This window comes from Trachypithecus francoisi, unplaced genomic scaffold (assembly GCF_009764315.1).
Source record: "Trachypithecus francoisi isolate TF-2019V2 unplaced genomic scaffold, Tfra_2.0 Lachesis_group3, whole genome shotgun sequence".
NCBI lineage: Eukaryota > Metazoa > Chordata > Mammalia > Primates > Cercopithecidae > Trachypithecus > Trachypithecus francoisi.
This window is the reverse complement of record NW_022681468.1, coordinates 163935509-163958145: the sequence shown is the minus strand read 5'-3', so window position 1 is coordinate 163958145 and position 22637 is coordinate 163935509. Positions and strand designations below refer to the sequence as shown.

At 46.4% G+C, this 22637-nt stretch overlaps 1 protein-coding gene and 1 pseudogene across 1 annotated transcript in view; one reads left to right on the top strand and one right to left on the bottom strand.

Moving 5' to 3' along the window:
- GABRG3 (gamma-aminobutyric acid type A receptor subunit gamma3) overlaps positions 1 to 22637 on the bottom strand; it is a 569129-nt gene that overhangs the window by 312153 nt on the left and 234339 nt on the right. The gene's annotated exons all lie outside the window — the stretch shown is intronic.
- On the top strand, positions 17653 to 18272 carry LOC117069567 (annotated as a pseudogene).

Below are 22637 nucleotides of genomic sequence, written 5' to 3'. Positions count from 1 at the left end.
AAGGCTCAGGTGATCCTCCCCACTCAACCTTCCGAGCAGCCAGGACTACAGGTGCACACCACCACGCCCAGGCCCAGGTAACTTTTCTGTTTTTTGAGGAGACAGGGTTTCGCCATGTTGTCCAGACTTGTCTCAAACCGAACTCCTGGGTTCAAGTGATCCTCCTACCTTGGCCTCCCGAAGCCCTGGGATTACAGGCATGAGCTACCAAGCCCGCCTGTTTCTATTTCTTAATTGTGTGATTACTACATGTTCTAATTTCTGTTAGTGAACTTGATACCTTAGTGTTAAATCAACAACCTTCTACATAAGCTAACACCCAAGGACACATAGAGCCCTCACCTTACAGGCAGCGGGTTTTGCACCTCATGTGAAGCATGGTTTACTTTCCTTTTTCTTTGTTTTTTTTTTTTTTTTTTCCTGATATCAATGTTTTATTAAAGGAGAATAAAATGTTCCTTGGGGATAAATAGTGCTTGAGGAGGGAGAGGCCTGGCTTTTCTTTTCTGAAAGTGAGGGACAACGCATCCTAGGCCAAGTCCCTCTGGGCCTCGTTTGTTCTAGAGGGTAAAGCGAGTACTGGATAAGATGCTGGCTATAGCCAAAGGGACAACGTGCCTGCCAGGAAGTGGGGAGCACTGCTCTGTCCCCATTTCTCAGGGTCACAGGGGGATCTGCTGGGCAGGAGAGCTATGTGCCCGCCACTCGAGGAACCAGAGGCCCGGTGAATGCACTGGCTGAAAATGGCAGCCAACTGCCCCACACAGTGCCCGTTTGCTGGGGGAGGCACCAAGGGCTCCTCTGAAGCCCAGGGCATCCGGATGGCGGCCCACAAGGCGCCACTGCATGGTGGCTCAGGCCGGGAGCAGGAGCTGTGCAGGGTTCTCTCCACACATCACTTTGGCCAGCTTGCCCAGGGCCCAGCCGGTGTCCCTCGTCAGCAGGGGCCACGTCATCTCTCAAGCTGGGTGAGGACACTGAGTTCCCACCCCCTCCACGGAGTGGCCGCGATTTGCTTTGGCCTGGACCAAGCTCGCCGACAGCACCAAGCTCACGTCATCCCCCCTGACCACGCTTAGTCCCTGAGGGCACGTTGTCCGTGTCAGCAGCACCCAACCCTGTCCCTCGAGTTCCTGGATGCTGCAGTGAGAGGTGTGGGCGTGTGCCCTGACAGGCCACTGAGGGCATTGCCAGGACGCCTGCATGTCCACACCCAGGAGTGCCGGGTCCTCATGCCTGGGTGCTCTATTCTCACCCCTCCATCAGCTCAGGGCCCTACTGACCTTCAGCCCCTCTCTGCACTGGCCTCAACCCTTTGCCTATTTGTGTGAACTCATGCCTGCCTGGCCCATCCCAGCACCAAATGCATCCATGTTGCCATTTCTGTGCCTGTGCCTGCCTGCAGGACACATCCAGAGAAACAAATGCACAAAAGTGGTCATCATTTCCAAAGGGAGCCCCTGATCTGCCGATCGTCTTAGTCACAGGCTCTGGGCCTCTCCTCTGGGCTCCTCCTCCTCCCCGGGAAACTCCGGCCATGTGGAGTCTGTCCTCAGGGCTCCCTGGACAGGGCTCCGTCTCCATCCACAGCAGCCCACAGGCGCCTCCTCTGGGCACCAGCTCTCTCAGCAGCCTATTCTAATGGAAGACTTCTCGAAGACCAGGGCAGGCGGAGAGCACCTGTTAGAGGGCAGCTGCCAACTCCAGATGCATTTTACTAGACAGGCTGCAAAGTCCCTCACACCGTTCCTGGGCCGTGCCCTCAACAGCCTGGTGGTGGGTAGGGAACCAGGGTTCCATGCTTGCCTCTTCATCCTTCTGGGTGGAAGGCAAGTGGGAAGCGTAGACGGAATAAGCAACCCAAACGCCCAGCATTTCTTGCTCAGATTCTTCTTCATACAGGAATGAAAACATCATAAATCTTGATCTACAGGTAAACTTATTCAGACTTTGTAAGTAAAATCTTCAGACTCAACAATCGGCAGCCTACCCTAGGCACGGCTCCGATTCTGCTGCTTTCCCATCTCCACGCAGGGTTCGGGGGCTCCAATTCTGCTACCTGCAGGGCGGTGTCCGGGAAGCGAAGGCACCTGTGCTTTAGTTTACGGCACTGTCACGGGAAGGACAAGAGGAGACAGCTTTCAGGTATATCTGTTGTTTTCAATTAAAATTGTAAAAGCCTGTGTATTACATTGTGATTATTTTAAATCAGTCAACAGAATTAAGATAATTCAGTTAGGAAGAACCAATTGTTTGATTATTAATCACCAAATAAATGCGATGACCACACCCTGGAGGAAGGAAGAAAGAACCCTAGTCTTTGTCAGAGTAGCAGAATCAGGTGGGAGCTTCCAAGGAGGGTGAAGACTCCTCTCACCCCAGGCAGTGGGTGGCAAAAGAGGTATCCACCATTCCCAGCAACTGAGTGACCATGTTCAGCTCCCCTCCTGGAAGGAAACCTACAGTCCCATTAAATAATGCTTCCTACAGAAACGGCTATGAAATCCCTAGCCTTCTGAATGAAAGAGGAGCTCCATTAAGCTCACAAATAGCACTGCCAGAATGATATATGGAATACACTAATGTTATCCTACATGCACAGAATGCAAGAAGGCTTCACTTGCAGGGATGCGAAAATAATCACATCTGTTCATTCTTAACCTTTCCATCTTAAATACCTGAGAGATCAAATACATTCTCATCATAAGCCATGACTGTGGCGATTCCTTGCTAGATCAGTGAAAAGCATTGCAAGAAGAACCTGTTGAAATCCAGTCAACTCACGTTCAGGTGAGGAAACTGAGGCACAGAAAGGCTGCCTTGCATGACGTCACCCTGGGCTTCCACACCGACAACTGGAGGCCACCCCATAGCCAGCACTACCAGTGCAAGTGACAGAAAGGGCAGGCCTAGGTGAGGATCTGCTTCCTGGGTAGCTGTGAGGGTCAAGTAGCACTAGACATTATTTAGGTTCTCAAAGAACCACTTCCTACGCAGCTGGTAAGGCTAGCTAACACTACTCAGTATTTCAGGCCTTCTAAGAAAATGGTTCTGCACTTAGAGAAACTAAAATCTAGATTTAAATTTAGCAGCTTGGTGAAAACATGATCTTTTTCTTTGAAAAATGTTTTCCTTCTTAGGTGCTGGCACACACGGAGAGCACCATGGATGTAAACATGCGGCACTGCCAAACCCCTGGCCTTGGCACGGCCCATACTGCTGTGCAGGGAGCAGCCCAGGAGGACGGAGGCCACTCGGAGTTCAGTCCACGGCCTCCACGCACCCCGCCTGATACTTCCTCAGAGCTCAGTTCATACCCTCTGGGTACCCCACCCAAGTGCCTGGCTTCTCACCTGCACCTTCCCCTCTCCAGCTCCAATGGGAGAAACGGACTAAAGGGAAGGCAGACATACAGTGTGAAGGAACAGCCCACCTTACACCCAGATGGATTCTGAAATTAATCTCAAAGAAACGATCCAAAATATAGAAGAGATGGTAGAGGCAAGTGTTCTGTAACACGAAAAGGGGGGCAATCAGTGTGCCTGCAATGAGGACGTGGGTCAGGCGGGGCAGGGGCAGCACTCACTCGGTTCACTGGAGTGTTGCCCAGCAGGGGAGGCAAGAGCACAGTGAGCGTGAAGTGTGGCACAGGGGACAAGGTACTGGACACCTTTCCACACCTATCCATCTGTCTGTCTAGCATCATCATCTGCACATCTAGTATTTTAAACATTCTTGCAAACCCTGCAGAAATGCAAGAAGTGGCTGTGTTAGGGTAGTAAGATTGTGAATCTTTTAAATATTATTTTCTTCCTATTCCTTTTTTTTTCTTGTAATGTCTTTCTGAAGCTGGCCCAATTGTCCCAAAGAAAAATTTATGGGTTTTTAAGTAAACATAGAAATTGACTCTCTGGTCTTAAAACTTGAAGCTTACATTTGCCTCATCTGAGTTCCTTCCTCAGGAAACCCACTCTCTAGCAAAGAACTGAAACTCATCAGATTGCCCTGTCCAGGCAATGAGACACCAGACCCTTCATCCATCGTGATTGCTTCCTTACCCCTCCCCTAATTGCTTCCCTACCCCCACACATAGCTACATCCCTTCCCCAGGATTTATATATAAGCCCCCAATTTTAGTGGTGGAGAAGATGGATTTGAAACTCATTATCTCTGTTGGAATCACCTGAATATAAAGCCTTCCTCCCTGGCAATACTTGTTGTCTCAGCGATTGGCTTTCTGTGCAGCAAGCAATGGACCTAGACAGAGTCCCTGGCCTTTTGGTAACATTTCTATTATTTCAGTAGAAAAAAAAATTCTAATTATCAACTGCTATCAGATTTTGACACAATAAACAAAATATTACATTTGTTGATAAGAGAATTTCATCAGGGCTGACCCACATTAATGTTGGATTAAAATGAAATGCTATAAAGATACAAATGGATGTTGCATCTTTAAATTATTCACAGCCCCACTTTTCATCCTTTTAAAACGAATGAACCATTACTTTGGATTATACCATATCTATCCTCAGAAAAGTAAATAAGAATCAACAAAAACATGCGAACAAAGGAAGAAGTGGGGGAATCTCTTACGCTTGAAAGTTGATTGTTTTCATTCCACTCTGGCCTCTGGGTGTTCAAGTATGGCCAGGATTCTGAAGTGAGACTGTGTGGAGAATTAAGGCATGGCCACTCTGTGTGTTCCAGGGCTGTGGGGAGCCATTCCCAGGAGAGTGCACCTGCTGGACTGCAGCCAGTGGTCTCCCAGGAACACCGCAGTGGCCATGGCTGGAATCAGAGGACCATGATCTCTGGTTTGTAATGGGTCATGTACAGCATCTAATGCAATGTAAGAATTCACTCCAAGACTTCTTAAGGTCTTAATCACATTCCTGGGCACAGAGCTCCTCTCTTGGGGTTATGCATTCTGTCCTTCGCCATTTCTAGTTCTTAGGTCATTGTTTATACTGAGAGATGACTAAGTTCCTGCAGTATGCACCCATGACTCAAGTACCTGAATCGAAGTACTTGGAATCCAAAGTCCATGTCCTCTACTAATTCACTTTAGAAAATAAGGAGTTTGCTTGTGGATCTTTTGCAGAAAGTTCTAGCATGAAGTCCAAGGTTCAAGAGGAATCATATTAATAGTAATTATAGCTAATACTTATTTGGTATTAAGTCTCTCTCAGGTACTCTTCTAAGTTAGCACTTGGGATCCCTGTAAAACAACTTCTCCTGTTCCCCGATCTTGCGTGTGGGTGCACTGCTGCCTCAGATGGCATTGCCAGTAAGTGATGGAGCCAGCATTCAAGCCTGTGCAGCTGGCTGGGGCGTCTCTGGCCGCTGACCCTCAACGGTGAAAGAGGAGAGGAGTGATTCCACCCAGGTGTAGCACTCACAAAGCAGAGAGCCAATTGGGGCATCTTCTGTGGAAGAACATGCTAGAGATTCAAGGGACTAAGGTTCTCCAGGGAGAAAATGAGGAGGGAAGAGATAATGGGATTGAGGGAAATTTGCCTTTTCAAAGGCAGAAAGAATATATTAAAGATTTTTAAAAATAATGTAGAACTTCAACTCAGGAAAACCAAAAGCACCTGCTATTCTCAAACTAAATGGATTTCAATCATGTAACCCATTTGGGGACAATCATACGAACTCCTAGTGTGAGGCTTTGCCAAAAAAACATAGACAGAAAACAGCATCTTCATCATCTTTATCTGCCATCTGGATGAGCAAGGTTGCTTTGTTGACCTTAAATTTTGAGTTCTGGAGAAACACAGCGAAGAAACATTTTATGAAACTAAAACAGGCACATACAGGAGAAATTATTAAGGGCCATTTGACATTCTAGGAAACAGTTACTTGGCTGTAACAAGACAAAATTCACAGAGACAACTGGAAATATGATTTAGATAAAATGTTTGACAGGTAAGCCACGGGAGCTCCCACAGCCTTTGCACCCCGAGGGACTCTCCAGGTCTCTCTGAGAGACCACCTTGAGAAAGGCATCATTTTAAACAGGCTCATTTTCTGGGTATTTTCAAACTAAAAATAAGCACCCACGCAGTCTACCTGAGTTCAGCTTGTGGTTGTTGATCATCTTTGTTTTCTAATTTCCTTGACTCTTTTTCAAATAATGTAGTTATCAATAGTTGTGTCATTTAAAGATAGAAAGTACAGGAACATAAACTCATAACGCATGGGGAACTGGCTGGATTCACACTCTTTTGCAAGCAGATGGCAAGAGAAGAAAACCTTGCTCCACCAGGCCAGCACACTGCTCATCACCAGGCCAGCACATTGCCCATCACCAGGCCAGCACACTGCCCATCACCAGGCCAGCACATTGCCCATCAAGGAACACAGCAAGTGTCTCCGATAAAGGTCACTGAAGAAAGGAGAAGCATCACGCTTCTGCCTCTCTCAACAGGTCGATCTCTCTCAAATGTCTCCTAAGATTTTAATCATCTGCTTTGTAAAATGCCCCATCTAGTTATAGCATATTCTGAATCCCCTTAATCCTATAAGCTTGAGCAGTTTCCTACCTGAATGCCATTTATTAAGGACATCATAGTATTTGTTGAGTAAAAGACAGAAAAAAAGAAAGAAAAGAAAAGAAAAAAGAAACAGTTCCAGGTTCATCCAATGGAAAGGCTGAATAACGCTTTGCCTTATTGTCCATTCTAAAGATGGACCTGAATACTTGATCTCCGATTTCTGATTACAGTTAATGAAGATGATGAAACAGGGCAGAGATCCCCCTTAGGGCCCTGCCACCCCACCCTCGGCATGGAAATAAAGGAAAAATCTTGAGTCCCCAAGTCCTGAGTCCCTTCCAGGGAAATTCCAGGCACCCAGGGACCCCAGAGAAGTAAAGGGGCTACCCAATAGGCAAGAAGACAGTAGGAACTTAAACAACAGCCTCCAAACAGGTCAGAGCTGCAGATGTTCTAGGGACTCTACAGAACATCTTAGCATATGTTCTTGAGTTGTTTTTCAGAAACCCAGGCCCCTACCAGATGGAAAATGCCCACTGCCATCACACAGCCCTCAGATAGGGGGAAATGGGACTGAACTCTGACCACGTTCTTTGTTCTAAATTTCTTCCTGAGTAGCCTAAAGAAGGTCATGCTTACAGGCGATCACTCTTGCCAAACCCATCACTCTGACCCAGCACACTGTGGCTTACCCTGGTGACCTGACTCTGGTATGACATCACATGACAATCACCAGGGTGCCTTATCCTAATGACCCCATGTTAAGGTCAGTCCTTAACACTCCTTTCTGCTGACTGCAGATATTTGAGACAAAGCCTTGGTTCCTCAACCAACTGTAAATAAAATAATCTCCATCTATCTATGACCCATAAACTCCCACTTCAAGATATCCCACCTTTTTGGGCCAAACCGATGTATTGATGTACAATTTTCCCTGTAACTTCTGCTTTCCTGAAATGCACTCCACCTTTAAAAACTCTTGCTCGTAAGCCATCAAGGAGGTCAGGTAAGTGTTGGGTGCCCTGCGATAAATGCCTCTCTCTTGCTGCAAATCCCAGTGACAGTGTCTGGTCTTGTCTGTGTGCTTGGCAAGCCGAACTAAGTTCAGTTTGGTGACAAGAAGAAGAATCCCCTACTAAGCAGTAAAATGACCACCCTCCTCTACTGCTGGTGAAGAATAAGGAGTCGTTCTTATGAAAAACAGTTGCACAAGTCCCTGCAAATACAGACACTGATCTAATTAATGCATTTCTGAAAACACGTGTTAAGTAAATCATACTAATTGTAGGCAGATGTTTTATAGGCAAGGCGAGGAGGGAACAGGCATTCAGTTTTCTGGACTCTGTAACCACTGATGCTGCAGTCCCTGGTGGCACTCCCCATGAGGCAAACCCAACAGTGGTCAGCCAGCAAGAGTCCGGGGGCTGCAGCTGGCAGGAGGGGCATTGTCTGCCTGGTGGGCACAGAGGTGCTGGACACAGGTGGGGAGGACTGAGGAAGGTGTGGACAGAGGGCAGGGATGCTGCATCCAGGGCCACAGGATCCATGGATACGAGCCCTGTCCTCATCCTTCCTACCCTGAGCTACCCCATCACAGGTGCAGGAACTGGAATGTGGGGTGGGAAGACACAGACCCACAGAATGTGTCTGTCTCACTCAGTTCCACAACTTAAAAACCATAAAGGGAATGGAGGTTCTCTTACCCAGACCTTATTTGACTCAGAGCAAGGGAGAGATTTAGCCCAAATTGGACTCTGCCTACCTTGGAGGAGAACAAGCAATGGTCCCAAACTAAAACCCAGCCCACCCCGAGGCCAGCCTGCCCCAAGGCCAGGAGCACTGCACACATGAAAACACTGGCTTCTTCCTTGTGTAGAGCAATAGAAACAGAAAATAATATGGCTCAGGGTCCCCTTGGGCCTCCATGGTCCCTGAAGGGACTTGAAATCTGCGAGAGAGAATGATAACGAGCCAAGAGACAGCATATCAAAGACTCTGGAGTCTCAGGGGAGGAAGCTAGGACTTGGGGCTGTAGCCAGAGAAGGCCAGGACAGAGTACACGTGGTTCCACTGGGAGACTGGTGGAGAGAACGCTTGCCCGCCCAGACCCCGGCATGGCCAGGGTTGTCAGGGAGAGAGGAGACCACAGGGTTTGCATCCATTTGTTCATTTCCTCATTACTCTGTGATTCCCAACAATGGAAGCTAACTTCCTCTCCGTGTGTGAACATGAATGGATGCAGAGCCTTTATCATACTGTGCGGTGGGGAAAGGCAGACTCCTCTGGGAGGTGACCTGGCCACGGTCACCACTCATTACCATCAGTCGCAGTGGTTCAAACTCAATGACGTCTGACTCCTGAGCACTGTGCTAAACCTCACTTCCTTATGTGAAAAACCCAGCACGTAAGATTTGCACTGAGGGTAGGAATGAGATGTGAGAATCACTCTCAGAGCTCGGCCTCAGCAGGGACAGGAGGCATCCAGCCAGGACACCATACTCAACTGAGTCAGACAGATGGGAACCGAGTGGAGACACTGAGCAACTGAAACACAAGCAGCAGCAGCCCTGGGACATAAGCCTCCATCAATGCCGGGTTAGTGGTTCAGAAGACATCACCCCAAAATGTGTCACTTTGGGATGTGGATTATTTTGAGCAAAAGGTCACTGAGAATCAACAAGTGCAGAAAGATGCCTTCTTGGAATTCCCGTTCTGAGGAAGAGCACAAAATTCTGAGAAATGAGGATTGCCATAAATCCCCTCTTAAGGGAGTTTTATGCCACGAGTAAGACAGAACGTTGGCAACAGGCCAGGGTGCTTTTGTCATACCTGTGGCTCTAACACTTCGGGAGGCTGAGACTGGACAGCCTGGGCAACATGGTGAGACCCCATCTTTAACAAATATTAAACATAAAAAAAAATTAGGCAGCCATGGTAGCACACATCTGTAGGTAGTCCCAGCTGTTTGGGAGGCTGAGGTGGGAGGATGACTTGAGCCTGGAGGGTGCAGGCTACAGGCAGCTGTGACTGCAGCGTGGCACTCCAGCCTGGGTGACAGCATGGGAAACTCCCCCGCAGTTCAGAGGGGTGGGGAGGTTCCCAAGTTCAGGTCACCTCCGAAGGCGACAGACTGGCCCTGGTTCTCTCCCGCCTCTCTACCCTGTCCCTGCGGCGGGTCTGCAGTCCACCCTTCTCCCCTCTATAACCTGCTTAGGGAGAGGCAAGACAGCCGTCCCGCTGGGAAGAAGGCACCTGTGGTGACTTGGCCTGTGTCTAACCCCAGGGGGTGCCCACACAGGGCCCTGCAAGGAGAAAACAGCCAAGCCCTCTTTTTGACACTATGTGTGTCTATGTTGAGAGTAGAATGCTTTGCTTTCCTTCATCCCTGTGTGTGTGCCAGTGACTCAAATCACAGTGAGAGTGCACTTTACTATGATACTTGTTGGTTTGTAAAATACAAAGCACTATATGGAGTAAGAAGGGGTGAGATGCAAAATTTTTAAAGATCCTAAGGCCACAGCACAGAGCAGGATCCTGGAGGCTCCCTGCTGGGCTGGGCAGAGCTTTCATTTCTAGAACCTGGGGCAGATCCTGGAGGACCATAAAGATGGACAAGACCATCAGAAGGTCCCATGTAGGGCCAGGAAGCCAGGGCAGTGGGGTCAGTGTCTCAGAATCATGATACCCACTAGTTGGTAAAAAGAAACAGAGAGACATTAAGCTCCCCGTCAGGCACCCAGAGCAGCGTTGGCTGGGGTTTCACTTCCAGTCCACTGATCATATTACAAAAGGCCAGAGCAGACACTCAAAAATTCCTTAACTGAAATGAATTGGTCAGAAATAACGGCAAGTTTAAAGCCTGGAAGATCACACTGGTAGAAACAGAAAAGGCATTCATCACAGCATGAGCTCAGCTTTGAGTCCCATTGAAATCGGTGACGAACGATTGATTCCCAGGAGGGTGTTTCAGAAATGTGTGGTGCATTTGCCTTGGAAGCACACGGATAGAGGTAAATGTCAGAAGCAGCTGAGGACGCTTTGCCTCTACACTGCGCCCAGGGCAATGGCCCTGTCTTGCAGGTGTAGCTGTGGAATGCCCACCCCCTCTCCACTCCCAGCAGCTCGGCAGAGTGAACCCTGTGCGCAGAGGTGCTGGGCTGGGCTCGCTGCCTCTTTCCCGTGTCCACTGTCTCTAAGGGTTACCACCTGTGGCAGATCCTCCCTTTTATTTTTAAAAAGCTAGGTCCACTTCATCTTCACTCATCAATTTATCCCTGACTCCGTTACCTGATTTGCATTTTCCACCTGAGTTTGCAGAGGGCCCTGCACACGAATTTGGTCTGCAAAGCCCACAAAGGCAGCCCGGGCTCCACCTCCTCAGTTCTTGCTGTGTACACGATGGCTACTCTGCTCTGGGCAACATGCTGCACCTGAGCAAACACTCCATTAGCACATCAGCGAGGCAGAGATCTTTGCAGAGGCTCCTCGAGAGCATCAGGTTTATCCCAGCCAATTCCTTCCATTCATTAATCCACACATGAATGGGACAGAAGCCACCCTTCGCCTCTTCTGGGCCAGCAAGCACAGCTCAGAAAATGACATGTGTATGGATTATTTGTAATGTGCACAACTAATAATAGGTAACAACACGCACATATTCACCAGTGCCCAAAGAACTACTTGGAGAGAGAGGACAATGGCTTAGTCGAATCCATCCCTGGGATTACAAAGGCACAGCAAAGCTTACGACCTCACACAGGGTCACTGCCCACATTCATCCAGCACAGACTGGTCACTGCATGACCCACACCCCTGACTCAAGCAATTGGAATGCCCTGGTCTTCATCCTGTCACTCATACCTGAGAAGTGGACTTCAAGCCTCTCATGCAAGTTTTGCAAATGTGTTTAATAACAGGTTCAGCTAAGAAGAGGAAAACTGAGCCTTTGCCAGCTAATAACAAAGGGGTCTTAGGATCCTTGCAATGTTCAGAAAAAGGTTAGAAGAATCTATTACGGTTAGATGTAAAACCTAAGCTGGGTCAGAGCTTGCAGACAGTGTAACTGCAGGGTAGCACAGATAAGGTTAAATGGCAGAACGGGTGTGTCTGGGAGACCCCTTCCTTCTCTCCAATCCTGGCCCTTAGGAAATGCACTGGAAAGCACATGAGGAGGGCCTGCCAAGGGAGATGCAACATGTTTCTGAGGGCAGCAAAGTCAGAGCACCCAAAAGTTATCAAGAGGAAGAGAAGCCAGGGAGCTCAGGGGCTGTGGGGGCCAGGGGCCCCCGTCACCCTGCCAAGGGCTTCCTGACTCCTCTTTCTCCAGAGTTCTCACCAAGGGCCCCCGTCACCCTGCCAAGAGCCTTCCTGACTCCTCTTCCTCCAGAGTTCTCACCAGGGGGCCCCATCACCCTGCCAAGGGCCTTCCTGACTCCTCTTCCTCCTTCAGAGTTCTCACTTCCCCTGCAAGGAGTTGTCTAAAACATATCAGCTGCTTCTTTTAAAAGGCGTATTGGAGGAATATGACATAGAGTAAAAATTAGCTAAGAAACTGGCAGACTTATCTAGGACAAAAGAGAAAGGAAGGCAATGGGAATAAATGCAAAACACAAATCTATGATCTGGCCATGCATTTACACAATACCAGCAATGATACTAATAGCCATAGGGTTCCATGCAACTTATTTTAATAGCTAATCACAGGTTTTGGACCTTTTGGGTTTTGTTACGTTTCAGTTTGTTTTTCGAAGAACAGACTGGCAGAGAAGGAGCTTTACTCTCCCTGAAGCTCTCCAAAGAAGGAGATGAGTCTCACCTTGCCAGCAGGGCCTGCACACTCAACACCCTGCAATGTTGTTTCCATACCAGTGACCAGGATTCTCAAAAGCTATTTGATGAAATGAGTCAAGTCTCCTACCAAAAAAAATGTGGATGTGAGGGTTTCAGTTAGATTTGTGGCTAAATCTGTTTAGAAGTTTTTGAATTAAAGGAAGCTAGTTAAGAAGATGAGGCACCTGCATTTAATCTTCGAATTCATTTAGAAATGTATAGAAAGTAACGTATAGAAAGTATACAGAAGTTTTTTAAATAACAAGATTCAGTTTTTTTCTTCATACGGAGTTTACCCAAAACTGAAAAGTTAAGTCAGTAGCTATCGCCCTAAATGCCTACATTGTTTTCGTTTGAGTATTTAACCGTAAACCTTGCCTTTAGAAAAAGGGACCAGGGCTCAGGAGGAGAGGAGGATCTGTCCCCAGCAAACTCGAAGCGGCCATCATGGCCATTATAGGGGCCTTGTCGGCATCTCACGGCCATCTCCTTAAGTAAGTAGCCTTGCATCTAATCAGAATGTTCATTTCACATTCCATGGTTAAAAACACTGCTGTTGCTATGACTACCATTACTAGATAACTAGCACCCCCCACCTGCTTAACAAGCAATAACGATGCCTTTTGTCTTCACAGCAACCCTATAGACTGAATCCTGACATTGAGCCCATCAGAGGTAAGTTGGCTCCGAGAGGTGAGGTGACTTCTCCAGACTGTCTCAGCAAGACAGAGGCTCAATCACACATCTTAGCGATGCCAAAGTCTGTGATTTTACCTTCTAAAAAATACTTTCTACTTCACCAAATCAATGGTCAATACTAGACTGTTTCCTTGGAAGCACTCCATAATAAACTTTGGAAACTCTGAGCTTCCCCTTTCGCGGAAACTCACCTCCCATCCCAGGTTGCAAACAAGCAAACGTGCCCCCTCCGCAATCCTGCCTGTGCAGCTTTCACCACAGAGTGCGGGGCTGGCCATGTGGAGCAGTCGAGTTGGAAGGCCAGTACAGTGGTGAAACATGACCAGGTTGAAACAAAGTTCCAAAAGGTGCTCACCCTCTGAGCTTTGGAAATATAACTTCATGGGAATGATTTCCTTTAAGAAGCTCTGTGCGTAAGTGTTAAAGTTTATGGGAGGCCATTGTTTTGGATGTGCCCCTGCACCAGGCCCTGGCATCTCAGAACAAACCAGGATGGCCTCACCCATGTTCCACATAATCCAAATGAACTTTGAAACAGGCCAGTTTTCAAAAATCCCCAAGAGGTTCTAGTTTATCTGAGTTAACGTAATAACGAGGTCCCCTGTGTTTTAACTCCATGAGGAAAGTAACCGAAATGACCAGTCTACTCTTCGTTCCCTGTTTCTGCTTTCTTCAGCCCTTTTGTACCTAGGAAGCCGACCTCATCAGCTCAGTTCATCTGCACACTTACTCTGTTTTACAGAATGAGGCGCTTCCCAACTCTAGAACTGCAAATAAAATCCAGCTAATCTTTAAACGAAATTGATGGTCATTCTCTTTTGACATAACCATGAAGAGAAGCTGAACTTATGTGAAGCCTCCCACAAGTGGTGACTAGTCGTCTCTTGTCCTACACCATGCAGTTGTACTTCTCTCTTTTGTCACTGAGGTGTCTTAGATACCTCCTCCCCGGCGGTCCTTAGACACTACTGCTCCGTAATCACTTGTCTTCCCATTCTGGTCCTGGGAAGACAGGTGTATACAGTTACACTGATTTGTTTTCTCTAGACTTGACATCAGCTTGAAAACAACTGCAGTTTATAGACCAATTTTCCTTTCATCCCTTGGGTCTAGCCACCATAGCCTCTGCTCTATTTTTCAAAGGAATCAGAGCCAAAACTGAAGGGATATTTTCCGAGTCTAATAAGAAATTCTTCTTCACCGCAGCTGGGTCAGCCTCCAGGCTCTTACAGCTGCCCCTCGGGTGATCTGCGACAGCAAAGCAAAACTAGTTTCTCAGGGGCTGGGGGGCAGGCACGGTAACTCATCTAGAAAGAAGTCAGATGTGGTTCCACCCTCTAGGAGGATATACTCAATGTAGTAGTTTTTGCAGATAAATGATAGTAATTCATGCAAGCTCATGACTATATAGTAAGTCCTGCAGAAAAGCGCAACTCGAGGTGGGAGGATGGAACAGGCTCCACAGAGGGGTGGACTTGGATGTGGATAACTTTTATCACACTGCACAGAATGCTTAGGGGTGTTTAGCAGGCTAATCTAGCTAGCCTCAAAAAAGTTGTAATTCTAAATTGTATTATCAATTCAGTAAAAGGAAAACCATTTTAGCTTAAGCTGTTAGTCATTCTGCAATGTATCTGTGGATAGCTGCAGAGCAATAGTCCTCAAACTTAATTCAGCATGACTATAATATAAAAGGATACATTCTTAAAAACTGTATGTGGTTTAGGAGTATTTAAACTCAGTAACTCTAAAGCGTGTTTGTTTTTAGGATGGGGTGGTTGCATGCTTCACGGATGACTTGTTTCCTGAGCAGTCCTTCCCTCTCACATCAAACGTCCTGTTGTCTTGTTGATTCCACTGTAAATGGCTTCACAGTTCCTGCTTCATGTTTCATTTCTATAATAATGTTTTGTAGGTTGTTAAGTAATAAATCATGGCGCTGCTTCTGTGATCTAGCAACAGAGTGGATAAGAGCAGGAAATCTAGAGGCAGATCCACTCCTGGAGGGCCTTGGATGGGATCCAGGACACACTCGTGTGATGAGGACATTCAAGATGCTGCCCTGCCAAGCAGCAGTGTTTCCTCATTGGTTCACTCCTTCCCCTATCTTTTTCTACCTCTAGCTCCCACAATGACAAAAATCTACTCCCTTGCAGGCTAAGACATGCTCTGAGAATTCGGCTATTTCTCTACCCCTCTTTTATTTCTACTTTCTGGAAAATAGTAAAATGGTCCTTAAGGACACACCTTAATTGTGTATCTTCTAAGAAATCTGGAGAGACCGACGTAGAGAGGAAATGGAGAAAATATTTCCCGGGAACAGGCCTCCTGGTCCACTCTAACTACCCTTGTCAAGCAAAGTGCTCCCACAGCGCCAGCCCACTTGGATCCTCCCAGGGGCGGCTGTGTTCCCAAAGGGGCATCCTCGAACCTTCACGGGGTGTTCCTTTCAGAGCTGTGGGAACGCCGCACCTCCCACCCTGCGGCTGCTGACACCTGACTTCCCAAATGGCAGTGTTTAAACATTCACCACAAACCATCACTGAGTGCATGTTCTGCTGCCCGCATACACTCTGGGAATACACACTAGTCTCCATTTATCGGGGCAGCAGGCATGGTGTCCGTCAGGGTGGGCAATGCTCTGGAAGGGCAATTGTGTTTCAATTTGGGGTTGTCATGTGAGCACATGTGCGCACATGCGTATGTGTGTGCACGCAGGTGTGCGTGTGTGACAGACAGAATGCACACACTGCAGGCAGCTCAAAGCCGGGAGGACAATTGCAGGATGTGCCCTTGAAAACTACATGAGTCAAAAGGAGAAAATCTCCCACATGCGGGAAAACGTGTTCATGAATACTCGCCTAAACTCCCTTATTTTAGTATCTGTAAAACAGAGACTGTGCATGTGGTCTGAAATACAGAGATAAAAGTTCCAAAGGAGTTACAGGTGTTCTTGGTGCTGAGGAGGAATGGGGGCCTTTTTCTCTGAGGTGGCTCATTCACCTGAGCCTTCGAGGTCCCTTCAAAGGAAGGCCACCTCCTTTGGAAACTTTCAGCATCCTGCTTCAACACCCCATAGCTATGGTCCAAACTGTGTCCCCCCAAATTCATATGTTGAAATCCTAACCCCCCCAAAGTGACTGACTTTGGAGGTGAAGCCCTTAAAAAGGTAATCTGGGTTAAATGAGGTCATCAGGGTGGACCTTGACCCTACATAACTGATGTCCTTATGAGAAGGAGATCGGGACATGCAGAGGTACGCCAGGGATGCACCTGCGTGTGAGGACACAGCAGGAAGGTGGCTGTCTGCAGACCAAGGAGAAAGGCCTCAGAAGACACCAATCCGGCTGACATTTAGATCTGGGACTTCCTGCCTCCAGCACTGTGAAACAGGAGATGTGTGCTGTTGGAGCCCCCAGTCTGTGGCATTCTCTTACAGCTGCCCCAGTCACCAGCAAATGCCCCTTCCTAGGGTTCCTGTGGCCTTGCTCTGGTGGCCTCCAGAGACAGCTGCCCTGTGTAGGACCAGGGAGGCCCGCCCACCTGGGCATGACCCAGCATCCAAGGGAACGGGCTCATGTGTGGTGCCCCTGCTGGGTGCTGGGGCCATTCCTTATCTTGAGGGCAGCCCTGACCCAGGTTTCTGGCCTCAGAGGCTTCTTCCTCTTACATTGCTTGTGTAGACCAAAACCGTTAAGAAGTATTGGCCGGGCCAAGAGCGTGCCACTGCACTCCAGTCTGGGCAACAGAGGGAGACTCCGTCTCAAAAAAAAAGGAAGAAAGGAAAGAAAGGAAGGAAAGGAAGGAAAGGAAGGGAGGGAGGGAAGGAGGGAGGGAGGGAGGGAGGGAAGGAGGGAGGGAGGAAGGAAGGAAGGGAGGGAGGAAGGGAGGGAGGGAGGGAGGGAGGGAGGGAGGGAGGGAGGAAAGAGAAAAAGAAAAGAGAAAAAGAAAAAAGAAAAGCAAGAGAAAGAGCACTTCCTAGTGCTTAAGAACACTGCTTCCCATTGCCCAGAAAGGGGCCTCATCTGCGTGCTGCTCAGAACCACTCTGTTTGGCCTGGCAGGCCTGAACTCCTTCTTTGGACGACAGGACTCTCCATTCTGTTTTGGACAGCACATGGGTGCCGTGAGTGATGGCCAGTGATCAGGACAATGACACAAATGTTCCAAAGTCCCTCCCAGACACGGATCTCTGTTGCAGCCACCGTGAGCTGTGTGTGCGCTCTGAGCAGCCGTGCTGGCCTCCGTCTGCATCTGCGTGTGGGGAGGCAGCGTCAGCAACAAGGCCCGCCAGGCTCAGGCATCAGTGGCTCTGAACCGGGTTGAGTTTCCAGTCTTCTTTTTTCTTCAGTCTCTTTGTATGCAGATGTGGAATTGTGTGTGTAGCCAGGGTTACTCTGCAGTGTCCTCCAAACATTCAGATCAGATTACATGAGTTTCTTAGCGCAGAACCGGTCTGTGGCTTCCCACTGACCTCTAGATTAATTTCTGGCTCTTAGCAGCACTCATTCATTCATTCACTTCACACACACTGATCTCCTGTGATGTGCCAGGCATTCGTTTATTTGGCAGGAAAACTTCAGTGAATTAAAAAGGACAAAAGGGCCTGCCAGACTCCCCCTTGCTGGCTCCTGCTCAGCGTGCCCGGCCCTTGCAAAATGCTCCATGAAGGATCTCAATGACCTGCTCTCAGACAGCAGTGGCTGCTACAGCCTCCCAGGCCAGCCCTGCAGTGAGGTCACCCTGAGGATTTACATGGGCAACACACCTGTGGCTCGGGATATCCCCAAGCTTCAGAAACTGGGCACCATTCATGTCCCGAACGCCACTGAGGGCAGGTCTTTCATGCACATAAACAATGCCAACTTCTCCAAGGACTATGGCATCACCTACCTGGGCATCAAGGCCCAAGAAGTGCAGGAGTTCAACCTCAGCACCTACTCTGAAAGGGCTACCGACTTCACTGACCAGGCCTTGGCTCAAAAGAATGGTCAGGTGCTCGTCCAGTGCTGGGAAGTTACAGCCATCTCCAGCTCCAGTTATCACGTACTTCATGATGTGTCAGAAGTTGGACATCAAGTCCATCCTGAGTATCATGAGGCAGAACTATGAGATCAGCCCCAGTGACAGGTTCCTGGCTCAGCTTTGCCATCTCAATGACAAACTAGCCAAGGAGCGGAAGGTGAAACCTGGGGTGCCCCTACCACCTTTGCTCAAGAGGTTCAGTGGCAGAGGCCCTGGTTGAAGGTATCCCATGACATTGTACCCCGATCCCAGCATCACAAGGCACTTGCCCTCAGGTCTGTCGCAACAAGTCCTGGGCCACTTCCCTACATGAAGCTTGCTAAGGAGGGCATCCTTGCTCCCTGGTTGTCCTGTTTCTGTAACTTATGATGTCTTTTCCCTAAAGTGGAGACTCAGAGAGGGAACTCCTATAGCCTGCATGATTCTCAGTGGCTCAGGGCAGGAGGTCTGCAGAAATGCAAGGCCTGGGATGTGCACGGGGCCCCTCACGATTGCCCTTCCCAAGCCCTTGGATACTCTCCTGAGTGAAGACCTCAGCACCTTGAGCACTAGCAAAGGAGCTGTGCAAACACAGGCTGCTCTTCTTACCACATCTGTGCCCCCGGTGCCCCCACAGCTGTCCACGTGCTGTGCAGAGATATTGCTGCCACATCATAAGATCTGAAGCTTGTCCACTGACGATCCATCAGTTGTCAGTGGACAGAATTTTCTACTAGAGGCTGTATTTTAATTATTTCCTTAGGATTAATGGTACCTACACAAAGAAGCCCTGAGGTGGGCAACACATTTTCCCGGAGGACTCTCCTAAATTTGTAGAGCTTTCAAAATGTGAATCTTTGGAAGGCTTGAGTTCAGAATCCACTGCTTTGGAATATTTCCCTTCGACCCATCTCAGTTACTACGTTTGTGAGAAAAGCTATGTCTTGGACATGGTTATGTTTTTCCTTTTTAGAAAACAAGGTGTTGAAGTCCAGCCTATTTAAAAACCCCACCATTTGCAAAATTACAAGGGTTTTGTGCTGAATTACAGTGTTGGTGAGCCCAAGGCACTCATGCTAGGTGCTTTGTTTCCTGGTTGCTAGTCCAAGAACAGAAGGAGGAGATAAACCACTGACACTATAAAGCAACTACACAATCAAGTCTGCATAACCAGCAGCTAACAACATGATGACAGGCTCAAATCTGCACATGCTGTTATTAATCGTAACCGTAAATGGGCTAAACACCCCACTCAAAAGGCACAGTGTGGCATCTTTGGTAAAGAAGCAAAAGCCAGCTTCAAGAGATCTCTCACCTACAGTGACACCCATAGGCTCGAAGCAAAGGGATGAAGAAAAACCTATCAGACAAACAGAAAACGAAAAAAGAGCACGGGCTGCTATTCTTATTTCAGACAAAACAGACTTTAAACCAACAATGATCAAAAGGACAAAGAAGGGTATTACCTAATAATAAAGGGTTCCATTCAATAAACACACTTAACTATCCTAAATATATATGCACCCAAAACTGGAGCACCCAGACTCATAAAACAAGTTTGTAGAGACTAACAAAATCACTTAGACAATCGCACAAAATTATAGTGAAATAATTCAATCCCCAACTGACAGTATTAGACCTATAATCAAGGCAGAATACTAACGAAGATACTCAGGATAAAAATTCAACACTTGATCAAATGGACCTAAAAGACATGTACAGAACACTGCAGCCAATAACAGAATATACATTCTTCTCAGATGCACACGCCACATACTCTAAAATTTACCATATGCTAAACCCATAAAGCAATTCTCAACAAATTCCAAAAAACAAAATCATACCAGCCACACTTTCAGACCACATCACAATAAAAATAGAAATAAATGCCAAGAAAGTCTCTCAAAACTATACAATTAGATGGAAATTAAATAATCTGCCCCGGAATGACTTTCGGGTAAAGAAGGAAATTAAGACAGAAATCAAGACATTCTTTGAAACTAATGAAAACAAAAATACAACATGCCAGATATCTGGGACGCAGCTAAAGCACTGTTAAGAGGAAAGTTGATAGTGCTAAATGTGCACATCAGAAAGTTAGAAAGATCTCAAATTAACAACCTAACATCACACCTAAAGGGACTAGAAAAACAAGAGTGAACCAATTCCAAAGCTAGCAGAAGACAGGAAATAACCAAAGTCAGAGCTGCAATGAACGAAATGGGGTGACAGAAACCTTACAAAAGATCGATAAAAATAAAAGGTGGTTCTTTGAAAGAATAAGTAACTTTGACAGACGAGTAGCTAGACTAATTTTTAAAAAGAGAAGATCCAAAAACACACAATCAGAAATGACAAAGGAGACATTACCACCAAGCATAAAGAAATTCAAAACACCCTCAGAGTCTGTTATGAACACCTCTATGTACACAAACTAGGAAATCTAGAAGAAATGGATACATTCCTGGACACATATAACCTCCCAAGATTGAACCGGGAAGAAACTGAAACCTGAATTGACCAATAACAAGTTCCCAAATTGGATCAGTCATAAAAAAAACAAAACAAAACGAAACAAAAAAACCCCTACCACCAGGAAAAGCCCTGGTGCAAGTGAATTCAGAGCTGAATTCTACCAGATATATAAAGAATAGCTTATACCAATTCTATGGAAATTACTCCAAACAAATCAAGGAGGAAGGATTCCTCCCTAACTCATTCGATGAGGTCAGCATCATTCTGATACCAAAACCAGGCAGAGATACAGCAACAACAACAAAAAGAACACTTCAGGGCAATACACCTGATGAACATAGATGAAAAATCTTCAACAAAATACTAGCAAACCGAATCCAGTAGCACATCAAAAAGCGAATCCTCTACAATCAAGTATGCTTTATTCCTGGGATGCAACATTGCTTCAACATATGCAAATCAATAAATGTGATTCATCACATAAACAGAACTAAAAACAAAAAGCACATGATCATCTCAATAGAGACAGAAAAAAACCTTCTGTAAAATTCAACGTCCCTTCTTGTTAAAAATCCTGAACAAACTAGGCATTGAAAGAACATATCTCAAAATAATAAGAGCCATCTATGACAAATCCACAGCCAAAATCATACCGAATGGGTAAAAGCTGGAATCAATCCTCTTGAAAACCAGAACAAGACAAGGATGCCTTCTCTCACCGCTGCTATTCAACATAGTACTGGAAGTGCCAGATAGAGCAATCAGGAAAGAGAAAGAAATAAAAGGCATAGAAAAAAAAAGACACACAAATAGGAAGAAAAAAAGTTGAACTATCATTTTCACAGACTATGATTCTATACCTAGAAAATGCCATCGTTTCTGCCCAAAGACTCCTAGATCTGATAAACAACTTAATCAAAGTTTCCAGATACAAAACTCAATGTACAAAAAATCAGTAGCATTTCTACACACCAATAACACTCATGCTGAGAGCCAAATAAAGAATGCAATCTCATTCACAATGGCCACAAAAAGAATGACATATGCAGAAATACAGCTGGATAGGGAGGTGAAAGATCTCTACAATGAGAATTATAAAACACTGGTGAAAGAAATCAGAGATGACACAAACAAATGAAAAAACATTTTATGCTCATGGATGGGAAGAATCAACATTGTTAAAATGGCTATACTGCCCAAAGCAATTTACAGATTCAATGCCATTCCTATCAAACTACCAATAACATTTTTTTTTCACGGAATTAGAAAAAACAATTCTAAAATTCATTTGGAACTGAAAAAGAGTCTGAATAGCCAAAGCAATCCTAAGCAAAAAGAACAAAGCTGGAAGCATCACACTACCACTCCAAACTATACTATAACTCTAAGTGAAGCAGCGTGGTACTGGTACAAAAACAGACAGACCAATGCAACAGGTTAGAGAACCCAGAAATAAAGCTGCACACCTACAACCATCTGATCTTCAACAAAGCTGACAATCACAAGCAACAGGGAAAGTACTCTCTATTCAACAAATGGTGCTGGGATGACTGGCTGGCCACATGCAGAAGATTGAAACTGGATCCGTTTGTTTCACCACATATAAAAATCAACTCAAGATGGATTAAAGACTTAAATGTAAAACCCAAAACTATATAAACTCTAGAAGAAAACCCAAGAAACACTGTACTGGATATGGACTGTGGCAAAGACTTCATGACAAAGACTTGAAAAGCAATTGCGACAAAAACAAAAATGGTCAAGTGAGACTTAACAAAACTAAAGAGTTTATGCACAGCAAAAGAAACTACCAACAGAGTAAACAGACAACCTACACAATGAGAAAAAATATTCACAAACTATACACCTGACAAAGGCCGAACTTTCAGAAGCTTAAGTTCCTTAATCAAATCAACAAGAAAAAAAAAAAAAAACAACTCCATTAAAAAATATTCAAAGGATATGAACAGACACCTCTCAAAAGAAGACATGCACGCAGCCAACAAGCATATAGAAAAAACGCTCAATATCACTACTTGTGAGGGAAATGCAAATCAAAACCACAATGAGATACCAAGTCACACCCGTCAGAATGGCTGTTATTAAAAAGTCAAAAAAGCAACAGATGCTG